Raw genomic sequence first — 12,528 nt, forward strand, 5'->3', positions numbered from 1 at the left:
GTCCCGCCTCCTCCGCCCACCGCCGGGGTCAAACTGGGTCCACCTGCGCGGAGGGCGGGGGTGCTCGCTTCCGATTGGCCTGGGCGATGCCGGCCCTGCCCACTCCCCGCCCCCTCTTGGGCCGGAAAAATGAGCATGCGCTGTGGCTCTGAGGGCTCTGTTCTTGGTCCCTTGTCGCTGGTACCCAAGCATGGTTTCTTAACTGCAACGGCCTGGAGCTCTATATGACGGGAGGAGCAAAGAATCAGTTCAGGTTCTCAGTAAATCGTCATTATTTACCTGTGAAAGAATCTAAGGGAAGAAACCAACCCTGAACGGGCCAGGTTCTAAGCAGAAGAGACGCCAGTACTATGAACTGCATCAGAAAAGGAGGCTCCCGGCCGCGACCCAGCTCCGCGGGGTCTGAGGGGCGTTGTTCACGCACTGAATCTGTTTCTTGGCCAGCGAGGGTGACGTGTGTGCAGAACGTCTAGTAAATGTCGAGCCAACTTGGTTTCAGTCTCCTGCAGGGTCCTGTTAGAGCGAATAACGACACAGGAAGAAGTAGCTCTTCTCTTCCAGCACCTCCCTCTCCCTCCCCATCCCGTGTCCCTCCCTCCACCGGCTCCCTAGCTCAGCCCATAAACCAGGTCAAGTGACTCCCCCGCAAAATAAAGGGAGACCCAGCAGTTCCACTCTTAGGCATGTATTCAGGAGAATTTGTCTACACAAAAACTTGAACATATTCACAACAGCATACACGCAGGATAAAAAGTTGAAACAACTGGATAGTCCATTGATTGAGGAATGGATAGGCAAATTATCATCTATCCATGCAATTTCTCATAAAAATTAGTTCTGATGCATGCTGTAACGTGGATGAAATCTTGAAAACATGCTAAACGAAAGAAGTCAGTCACAAAGAACACATTATATATACAATTCCATTTATATGAATTGTCCATAATGACATACACAGGAAATAAAGTGGTTTCTAGTGGTTGGAAGAGGGGGAGTGAGGAGTGACTAATAGGTAGAGTTTAATTTGGGCTGCTCTGTGGTTTGGATCTTAAATGTCCTCCAAAACTCATGTGTTGAAGGCTTGGTCCCCAGTTGGGAATAGTGCAGTTTCTAGGAGGTGGGGCCTAATGGAAGGAAGTGAGGTCACTGGGGGAGTGTCCTCCAAGGGAATACTGGGAACTCTGCCCCTCCTTTTCCCTCTTTTTTGATTCCAAACTACTATGATGTAAGCAGCTTTGCACCACCAGGCATTCCCAAAGAGCCAAAATGATAGGGCCAACTGACCATGGACTAAAACCTCTGAAACTCACCAAAATAAATCTTTCCTCCTTTTAAATTGCTTATCTCAGGTATTTTGTTAGAAAGCTAACATAGAAAAGTGGTAACAAGAAGTGGTGCTGTGTGTGCCTGACTGTGTGGTTCTGAAGCACTTAGAACTGGTTCGTGGAAGAAATGGAAATGTTTGGAGGAGCAGACTAGAAAAGGTATAAAATGCTATCAGTGGACCTTAATGGGCAATTCTCAAGGGAGCTCAGCTGACCAGAAAGCTGATAGGATTGTGGGCAATGAGGGGTGTGCTGATGAGATTTCAGGTGGAAATGAAGACCCTTGAGAACTGAACAAGAGCCCTTTTATGTTATGTTCTGGTAAAGAACTTGTCTATATTTTGTCCACAACCGGAAACTTTGTGGGTGTCCTAGTTTTAAAATGATGGACTGGTTTACCTGGCAGAGAGCAAGACAGCTCAGCATTCAGTCTGTGGCATGAGAATTGCTGGTTGCTTTTAGCTAGATTTACAGTTTGAATCAGGAAAGAAAGGTGGAGCAAAAAAGATTTGAAAACCATGCAGTTTTCCAAGAAAAGGAAAACACTTGAAGCTGCAACGTAGGAGAGTGCAGTTGCTAAAGAGATCAGTGCCATTAAAAGGAAGCCAATTATTTTGCACCAGAATAATAGGAAAGGTGCTTTCAGGGAATCTCAGGAATCAGCAAAAAGCAAAAGCAAGACTCCACCCATCACAAATTCAAAGACTTGAGAGCCCTGGGGTACCCTATGCACAAAGGATTACTAGGAAAGTTGCTTCCTAGAAAGCTGGAGACCCTACATCCAGCCCATCCAGGTACTCACTTGCTGCAGCCATGACTCAAGGGGGCCCATCTACTGTTGCTACTGGCAGCAGTCCTTGGTGTCAAGGTGATCGGTGAAGCTGTGAGAGTGAAACCAATACTGCAATAGAGACACCAAGAAATCAGAGTTGTTAGGACTATAGAATACTGTGGAGGAAAGCCCCAGGCAGAGAACAGAACTAGCTTGAGAGAAGGGCCACAAAGGCAAGCCTGCCCAACCCTTTAGAGTTCATATCTTGCCACCATATGCCTCAAGTACTGGAAATGGAGCTACCAGATTTAATATTTCCTTGATGGATTTAAGTCTTGCTTACCTTAGGTATTTTGTCACAGCAATAGAAAATTAATACAGGAGTGATGAAAGTGTTCTACAATTAGATAGTGATAATTATTATACAACTTTGTGAACCTGCCAAATACCACTGACTTGTACACTTTAAAAGTGAATTTTATGTTATGTGAATATCTTAATTTAAACAAAAAAAAAAGCAACCAAAAAGAGACTTAACTTTGCTGATGCTCTTCTTTCTCCACTTATTAGGCAGCTAATGCGCTGTTTTTATAAAAGATTCTTTCAAGGCTCCCTTTTTTTTTTTTTTTTTTTTTTTTTTTTTGGTGCTGGGGATTGAACTCAGGACCTTGTGCTTTTAAGGCAGGCAATGGCACAACTGAGCTAAATCCCTGGCCCCAGGCTCCCATTCATTTTTACTCCCTCTTCCTCACCTCCTATTATGTATTAGATCTCTAGAATGTGGCTTCTTCCAGCACCTGAGCTAAATCTATTCTCTTGAAACTGTTCTGCAGCTATGACCCTGCACGTTCCTGGTTCTCCTACTCTCTCCAATTTTTTCTCTTCTGGCCTTCTTTTTTCTGGGCATGCCTATTTTAAATGTTGATGTCTCGGTAGCTTCTTTCAGAATCCTTTCTAGGTTATAGGACTCATACCCATGAGTTCCATTGCTGTGCTTTAAACCCTAGCATTCACCTGAAGTCCCACAGCTTAGTCAAACTTGGTGTGTTATAAAGAATTTGTCCCCTGGTGTGAATAATCTGCAACAACACATAAGATTCTAATAAGATTACTGACATTTAGAAATGGGATGAAAGGAGCTAAAGGTGTAGGGAAGGTGGGATGGGTAGGGGAAGAGTAAAAAAAGGGAAAAGAAAAAAATGTGAGAGAATCAAAAGATGAAAATAAAGTGTTTGTAGATGGGGAGGGGAGGAAGGGGTGAAGGGAGGGCAGAGGTAAGGGGAAAAAATGAGAATCAAGACTTGTCATGTAGAGGTACAAGATCCCAACAATGAATGTAACTGTACTGTATCCCTAAAATGTACCAATAAACTCAATTAAAGCTAAAAAAAAAAAAGAATTTGTCATCTCACCATCTCCTTCATGCTCTCTTCTCCAGGATGAAATCTATTCCCACATGCTAGGACCTGGGACTCCTCCTTGATTCTGTTCTCTTCCCTCTTTTGCTAGAGTCAGTAACCAATTTTTATCTTGGAAATGGTCTTGAATCCCACAGTTCTCTGCCCATACTAATACCTTAGCCTATGCTTCTTGCAGCAATTATGGGATGTGTTTTTACCAGTGTTACTTCACAGATGCAGGGCCTTTGCACTTCCTTGGTTGGACCCAACATTCACAGAATTTAAGCCATCTTTATCCATTAAAGGAATAGAGTCCCAAACGAGGCTATTCATACTAGACAAATTTTTACAAAACCAAACTCATTGGGTGCCATCACACATCTACTAAAGCTTCCAGTACTCCTATAAAAGATCCTCAAGGCCAGTGATAGAGAATCTTTTAGAGCTTTCAATGATACAAACAGCCCACTGTGGCACATTTGCTATAGGCTCACCACCACTGCACTACACTAAAAGGAGATACTAGCCCATAACACCAGCTTTATAAAACTAACATGACTCTTGGTACATTAAGCTTTGAAAAATGTGGATTTTTGCTAAAAGACAAAAGGATGAAATACATAAGATTTGTTCTGCACTTCCTTTTTATTTGAGCACAAATTAAAATACCTAAATACATTAGACAATTAATTCCCCCAAAAGTTCTGGTCACCTGTTGTACTTGAAATACTTTTTATTTTTATCTCCATAAAATATTTGTACCAGACTACTCTAAATGGAAGCACACATTTATATGAAAGGGTAGTTTTCGCTGAGAATTTAGCAAGGTATTTGGCAACAGTCATGAGCCAAATAAAGTAACCCCCCTGTGACATTTGAAATTCAGACAACTTTAAATTGAAAAACAATTCTAAAACTGTATTTACACTCAAGACACCTTTGTTATAAATATCACAAGAGATATTTCTGACTAAAGCAGAAATTTTTCTAGGTTTAAAATACAAGATTTGATTTGTGCTTCTTTAAATATAGAGACTAGAGGGGGAAAATAAAGTATTTACAGAAAAATAATATTTACATATGTATTCAGAGGTAAAAATCTGGTGATAGAAAATACTTCAATACATGCATCTCAGAGCTTGGTTCTATTTTCTTTTTTTAAATTTTGTGGGTGTTATTTTTTAAATTGGTACATGGTTTTCATACATTATTAATATATTCACCATAGGGAGTTGGTACATGCATATGCCATTTCTCCATTCCTTTTATTAACCCCTCCCTTCCCTTCCTCCTCTTCTGTGCACTTCTTGGACTCCTTAATCCATCAGGAAAAGAAAAATTTGCATATTTTAACACTAAATTTATTGAACCATCGTGAGATTAGTGTAAGTTAACTTTGGTCTCTACCATTATGAGAAATACTCAAAATGGTGGCCATTGGCTTCCATACATTTATAGTACAGCGAACTGCTTTTTGGGTGACCTTGGTTACTGAGATTTCTCCACATGCATTTTCAATTTCTTCTTTAAGGACCAGCACTGTAGTGGGTTTTCTGTGATATACGACATCTTCTAGGGACCTCCATATGAGGGCAACACTATCTGTTCAACCAACATACTATTTTTCATTTCCTGAAGTATGTATACATTTGTTGGTAGAGTAAGAGTGTGTGTGTGTGTGTGTGTGTGTGTGTAATACATAACGATCACATTCCTCGCAGGGATTTGGTGTGTGTACATGGCACTTCATGGTCTCCCCATTTTAAAAATTAATCTCCTTTCCCTCTGTCTTTTGGTTCCTTTTTCATATGCCAAAGATCCATCTCACAATTTTCTAATGTCTATTCTTTATTTTGCACCTTATTTGTATGCTGTGATTCTCATATAAGAGAAACCATGTGATATTTAGGTTTGTCTTATTTATTTCAATTAACATTATCGTCTCAATATACATCCATTTTCAAGTTTGTCTTTCTTTATGGCAGAGTAGTACTCCATCATATACCACCCTGTCTTTATCCTTTCATCTGTGGATGGACATTTAGGCCATTTCCAGGATTTAGCTATGATGAATTGTGTTGCTATAAACATGGGTATGCATGTATAACTGTATAATGTCTTTTACTCTTTCTGGAGGATGCCTACTGGGGGAAGAGCTGGATCAAATGGAATTTCTATTTTTAGTTTTTTTGAAGAATCGCTATGTTGATTTCCATAGTGGTTGTACCAGTTTACACTCCCACCAACAATGAAGAAGTGTTTCTTGCTCCCTGAAGCCTCTCCAGCATTAGTTATTATTTAATTTTTTAACATAGCTATTCTTTCTGAAGTGAGATGTAATCTCAGTGTTGTTTTAATTTGCATTTCTTGAATGACCAGTAATGTTGAATATTTTTTTCATGTATTTAACAGCCATTTGTACTTCTTCAGCTGAGAAGTGTCTATTCATTTCAGATATACATTATTTTGATTAGTCTCTAAATTTGGGGGTCTAATTTTTTCTCTTCAATATATAGTCTAGATATTAGTCATTTGATAAATAGCTGGCAATTCTTTTTTTCCTTCTGTGGATTGCCTCTTCATTGTGTTGGTGGTTTCCTTTGCTGTAGAGAAGCTTTTTTAACTGAATGTGATCCCATTTTTTGATTCTTGACATTATTTCTTGTTCAACTGGTGTCTTGTTCAAAAGTCTTTGCTTATGTCTTCAAGAGTTTCATTTTTGTTTTCCAGTAGAGTGTTTGTTGAATATTCTTTCATCCATTTTGATTTTAGTGCATACAAGGGTCTAGATTCATTTTTCTGCATGTGTATAGCCAGTTTTCCCAGCACCATTTGTTAAAGAGGTTATCTTTCCTTCAACGTGTTTGGCTCCTTTGTCAAAGATAAGGTAGCTGAGTGTGCCTGGAGTTGTTTCTGCACCCTCTAACCAACCTGTTTCTTTGATCCACAAGTCTGTTCTGTTTTGTTTTGTTTTATTCTGTTTTTTGCCAGTACTATGCCGTTCTTATCATAGGAGCTTTGTAGTATAACTTGAAGTCTGGGGTTGTGAGGGCTTCTGCCTTTCCCTTGTTTCCCAAAGTTGCTTTTGTCATTCTAGGTAGCTTCTGGCTCCACACAAATTTTAGAATGTTTGCTCTAGTTCTCTGAAGAGTTCTATTGGTATTTTAATGGGCATTGCCTATTCAGGAACAGGGAACACCTCTTCATTTTCCAATATCCTCTTCAGTCTCCTTTTTCAGCATACTTTAGTTTTTAATCATAGAAATATTTTGCTTCCTTGGTTATGTTAAATCCTGAGTATGCAATTTTACTTGATGCTATTGGGATAAATATTGTTTCCTTAATTTCTCTGTCAGTGAGTTTACTGTTGGTATATAGAAATCTACCTATTTTTGAGTGTTGACTTTGTACCCTTCTATGCTATGGAATTTGGTTATTCTAAGAGTCTTTTGGTGGAGTTTTGGGATTTTCCATGTAGAGGATCATGTTATCTGCAAATAATGATAATTTATTTTCTTCCTTTTCTATAAATGTCCATTTTATTTCTCTCTTACCTGATTGATGACTAGAATTTTGGGAACTATACTAAACAGGAGTAGTAATCACAGACACCCCTGTCGTATTCCTGATTTTAAAGGGAAAGCTTTAAGCTTCTCTCCATTTAATATAATGTTGGCCATTGATTTATCATAGATAGCATTTATCAGTTGAGACAAAGACTTCCTATACCTATTTTCTTCAGGGTTTTTATGATGAATAGATGTTATATTTTTGTCAAATACTTTTTCTGAATCTATCGAGATGATCGTGTGATTTTTGTCCTTGCTTCTGTGTATGTGATATATTATATTCATTGATTTGTGTAGGTTAAACTATCCCTGTATCCCTGGGATGAAAGCTACTTAGTCATGATGTGTGATTTTTTCTTTTTTTTCATGATGATGATATACTGCATTCTGTTTGCCAGTATCTTGTTGAGGATTTTTGCATCTATGTTCAGCTAAAAGACATTGGCTGGGTCCTTTATGATTTTGAAATTAAGGTTGCTTCCAGGAATAACTTTGGGAGTACTGCTTCTCTTTCAATTTCAATACAGAGTTTGAAGGGTATTGGTGTTAGATGTTCTCTAAAGTTCTTGAAGAATTTGGCAGTGAATCCATTAGGAGCTGGGATTTTCTTAGTTGGCAGCTTTTTAAAATTGCTTCTTGAATTTTATTGACTGATGTTGAATTGTTTGGAATGTTTACATCTTATTGAATAGTTCATATGTATCTAGGAATCTATCCATTTCTTCTGAATATCTACATACTTTTTTTTTTTGCTACCGGGGATCAAACTCAGGACTTTGTGCTTGTAAGGCAGGAACAGTGCCACTGAGCTAAATCCCCAGCCCTACCTTTCTTCATTTCTAATTGCATGGATTTGAGTCTTTTCTTTCCTTACTTTGGTAAGGTTGTCTAAAGATTTGTCTATTTTGCTTAATCTTTCAAAGAACTATCTCTTCAACTCCTTGATACTTTATAACATTTTTAGTCTCAATTTCATTTATTTCTCCTCTAATCTTTATAATTTCCTTCCTCGTGCTAGCTTTGGGTTTAGATTGTTCTTATTTTCCTAGGAACCTGAGGTTCTTGATTTGCTTTGTTTTTGTTTTATTTATTATTTGGGTACCAGAGGTTGAACTTGGGTCCTTGCGCTTGCAAGGCAAGAACTAGAACCACTGAGCTAAATCCCCAGCCCTGTGTTTTTTTGTTTTTAATGTGAGCATTCACAGCTATAAACTTCCCTCTTAGGACTGCTGTCATTATGTCCCATAGGTGTTGGTATTTTATATTGACATTTTTGTTTGATTCCAGGGCCTAATTTCTTCAGAAATCCATTGATTGCTCAAGATGATATTGTTTAATTTTCATGTGTTTCCTTAATTACTGTGATTTCTTTTGACCTCGAATTTTAGTTTCATTGCACTATGATCTGAAGTATGCATAGGGTAATTTCAATTTTCTGCATTTAGTTAAGCATGCTTTATTGGCTAGTATGTGACCTGTTTCAGAAAAAGTTCCATGCGTTCCTGAGAAGATGTATTCTGTTGCTATTGGGTGGAACATTCTATAGATATATATTGAGTCCATTCATTCAAAGGTTTGGCTCAACTCTGCTATTTCTTTGTTGATTCTCTGTCTAGTTGATCTATTTGTGACAGTGGGGTATTGAGGTCCCAATACAACCGTATTGATGTTTGATTTTTTCATGCCCAAAAGTGTTTGTTTTATGAAGTTTTGTGCACCACTGTTTGGTACATAAATGCTTATACTTCTCACTTTCTGTTGATTTTTCCTTTAAGCAATACGCAGTGACCTTTGTCTCTTCTGATCAGTTTTGGTTTGAAATCTACTTTGTCTGAAATTAGGACAGCTACTCCTGCTTTTTTCTGGGTTCCTGCTCCATAGAATATTGTTTTCCATCCTTTTCATTTTTAATCTGTGCTTTTCTTTTTGGATTAAATGTTTCTTGCATGTTGAATATTGTTGGGTTTTGTTGTTTGATCCATTCTGCCAATCTGTGTTTTTTTTATTGGGGCATTAGGACAATTCACACTGAGTTATTACTGATAGGTAATGACTTATTCCTGTCATTGCATTGTTTTCTGGTTGTTGATTTCCTTATTTTTTTTACTCTTCTGTAGCTGCTCATTCTGCCAGGTATATTCATTTATTTTCAGTTAGTAGCACTGTTGACTTCACTGTCTCTTTCTAGGATATCCTTGAGAATTTTTGTAATGCTGGTTTGGTGGTCATGAATTTCTTGAGGTGTTTCTTATCATGGTAATACTTTATCCATCAGGTCTGAAGGAAAGTTTTGCAGACACGCAAGTCAGGATTGGAAGTTGTTATTTTTAGGGCTTGAAATATTTCATCTCAAGCCACCTGGCCTTTAAGATTTGTGTTGGTGGTAATTCTCCTATAATTCTAATGAGTTTGACTTTATATGTGATTTGTTTCTTTTAACAATTTTAATGATTTTGTTCCAGTGATGGACTTCTGCCACCTTCTTTGTCTTGGCTATTTGGGGTTTTATATGCCTGATTCACCTATATATTTATTTCTTTCCATATATTTGGGAAGTTTTCTGCCATTATTTCTCTGAACAGTATTTTTATGCTACTTGTGGTTATCTTCTGATTTTTCAGTTATTTTTAGTCTTCTTTGTGTCATCTAGCTGATATGTTTTTCATGTTCTCTTATTGCCTGTAAGATATCTTTGAGTAGTTGGTCTTTGAAGGCATCATTGTCTTCTAGTTCTGAAATTCTGGCCTCACATTGGTCATTTCCACTGCCCATACTTTCAATATAACTTTTAATCTCCTGAATTTCTAATTGAAATCTTTTCATGGCCTGTAATTCTCTAGTGAACTGGTGGTTCATGTTTTACATAATTTTGTTTAGCTCATCTACTTCTAATTAGTATCTCTTGAAAGCTTCTCAATTTTATTTATTACTTCTATGACCTGTTTAATTATATTTTCTTTTTTTTGTTTTTTTTTGTTTTTTTTTTCTGGTACTGGGGATTGAACTCAGGTCCTTGCCCTTGCCAGGCAGGTTCAGTGCCATTGAGCTAAATCCCCAGTCCTAGCTATATTTTCTGTCATCCCACTGAGTACCTCTCTGATTTGTTTTCTAAGCTCCTTCATTATCTATTTTAATAGTTTGTATATGGCTTGTTCTAACTACCCCGTCGAACCCCTCTGGATTGACTGTAGGGGACTTGGGAGTCTGGAGGGGCATTTTGTTGTCTGGTCTTCTCACGCTTCCTTTGTTGTTTGTTTTGTTTTGGCTGAGGTTTGTGAATGTTTATAATGTAAAGACTTAAATGCTAATCTAGAGGTCTCTTCAGTTAGTCACTTTTCAGTGATGTATTTTGGGTATGGCTACCTATAGTCCTCTGCCTCTGTCCCAAGACACAGCCACCTTAATTAATTTGGGAGGGGAAGCTGCAGCGTAATTGGTCCAACACTGAGTTCTTAGGAAATGTCAGAAATGTAATCTGGGTGTTAATTTATGAAGAAAATCCATCAATAACCACAATTATGTGACCAATATGAAGCAAATCAGCTATAGTAGTTATCATTCAAGGCAAGTAGGATATTAGCATACCAAAAGAACCAATTATGTACCACCCTTGACCCTGTAGAGGAAATTCGCAATTACAGCATAAACATCAAGACATCCCAAGTGTTGACCCACAATTTTTATGCAGTAAATGTGACAGCTATATCTCCTCTAATGGTAGAAAATAATTCAACAGCATCTCTCCAGAGTCAACTATGTGAAGACCAGTAAAGATTTATTGTTATAGTGTTAAAGATATAGGAATGAAAGAAGAAAATTTTAAACCTTAAACTATATTATATGAGAAGGAAGAGAAAGAAATGGGGCAAAGGATCCTAATGGGGTTACCGGGACGTTTATAAAATTAGGTATGGTTAACAGGAAAAAAATGATGATTAAAAAGGAGAGAAAAGAAGAAATTACATGGTGAACATAAGTAAGAGGGAAAATTACAGGGAGGGGATTTAAAAGGAGACGAGAAAAGAAAAAGTAAAAAAAGTGGAAAATGGAAGTATGAAAAAGAGATGGAAAAAGGAAATAAGGAAAAAGGACAATATAAAATTCCCCTATCCTCTATAAACTAGTGAAGAAGAAAAAGGAAAGAAGAAATAAGAATACACATCATAAAAGAAAAAGAGAAAAAAAAAAGGAAGAGAGAAAGGCAAAAAATTTTTTTTCTATTATTTTGAATGTATGGTTTTCTTCCAGAATTTATAATTTGGGGACAGTGTCCAAGTCAAGATGTATCCCTGCTCATGCTGGTAGATAAGGAAAGCAGTCTGGGCTGGGGCTTTAGCTCCGTGATTCTGACGCCTGGCTCATAAGCACAAGAACCCGAGTTTAGTCCCCGGTACGAAAAAAACAAAAAACAAAAAGCAGTCTGACCCCCACATCTGTATTAAATGCAGGCATCAGCAGACAATAAGACAAGTACACCAATGCCAAAACTTTCAAAACCTGGGCCACTTAGGCTGAGCTTGCCCTCTGACCCAGGACGCTGACTCCTCAGAGGGTTCTCTTTCCAACCTGCTCTCTGACTGCTGGCTGTCTCCTGCGGCCTCCTGTGGCTGTCCTTCACCCACTTACTTTGGGAATGTAACACTGGAAACCCTGGAGTGGTGCCAAGTGGCTACTCTGGGTCCCAGATTCAAACAATCATCCCTTCTTCAGAATGGCGTCTGACCACACCCTCTCTCCAGGGATATGGCAGATGCTTTTATTAGAGTCACTCATTAGCTGTTGCCTGTAGAAGGACACACTGGGAGCAGAGTCCTGCATTCTCCTTGTAGATTACAGCGACTGCCTGCCCAGTCCATTCTATTGCAGTATTTCTCTGTGAGGAGAAACTTTTCATTTAACTTTGTCCTGCAAGCCACAGTGAGCTGCTTGCAGCTCGTGATCTGTAACAAAGTGCAGAGGGTCCTTTCCCTTCTCTGTATTGTATTCTGTTTCTTCAGTTTCTCTGTATCTTTTAATTTTTTTTTTTTTGTCAGATCCCTCCTAGCTCCTGGGAAACTAATTTTCTCTTTGTTTTTTTTTTCTCCAAGTTGCTGTTGTCCAGACTCGAGGCATCAGATCTCAGAGAAGTTGAGTTGTCATCCACAAACTCTACCATTTTCCTTGTATTTCAGTTCTGTTTTCTCGGGTTCTAGGAATACCTAAATCATTCTTCATCCTTGGTCTGAGAGCCAAGATTGAATACCTAAAATGCCCCATGCCAACAATTTTATACTCTACAATAATGGGTACATTGGAAGGCATGCTCAGTGATCTGTAAGAGAAAGTGGTGGGCTTTGTAAAGAAGTTCAAGTACTTCAGTGCAAGTTAGCAGAATTGGTGCTCTTCCTCTTTATCAACATTACTTTAGGAAACTTCACGTATTTTAAATTTTTTTTTTTTTTTTTTTTTTTTTTTTTTTTTTT

General features: G+C 38.1%; 1 long non-coding RNA gene across 1 annotated transcript in view; it reads right to left on the bottom strand.

Annotated features, from left to right (window-relative positions):
* Positions 1-54: 54 nt before the first annotated feature.
* LOC104868937 overlaps positions 55-12,528 on the bottom strand; it is a 17,277-nt gene continuing 4,803 nt past the window's right edge. The window contains exons 3-4 of the long non-coding RNA XR_782135.2: positions 2,128-2,226; positions 55-513 (exon numbers count right to left, since the gene is read on the bottom strand). This is a non-coding gene — a long non-coding RNA (uncharacterized LOC104868937). The remainder of the gene's footprint in view (positions 514-2,127; positions 2,227-12,528) is intronic.

This window comes from Fukomys damarensis, unplaced genomic scaffold, assembly GCF_012274545.1.
Source record: "Fukomys damarensis isolate Sample0158 unplaced genomic scaffold, DMR_v1.0_HiC HiC_scaffold_23, whole genome shotgun sequence".
Classification (NCBI taxonomy): Eukaryota; Metazoa; Chordata; class Mammalia; order Rodentia; family Bathyergidae; genus Fukomys; species Fukomys damarensis.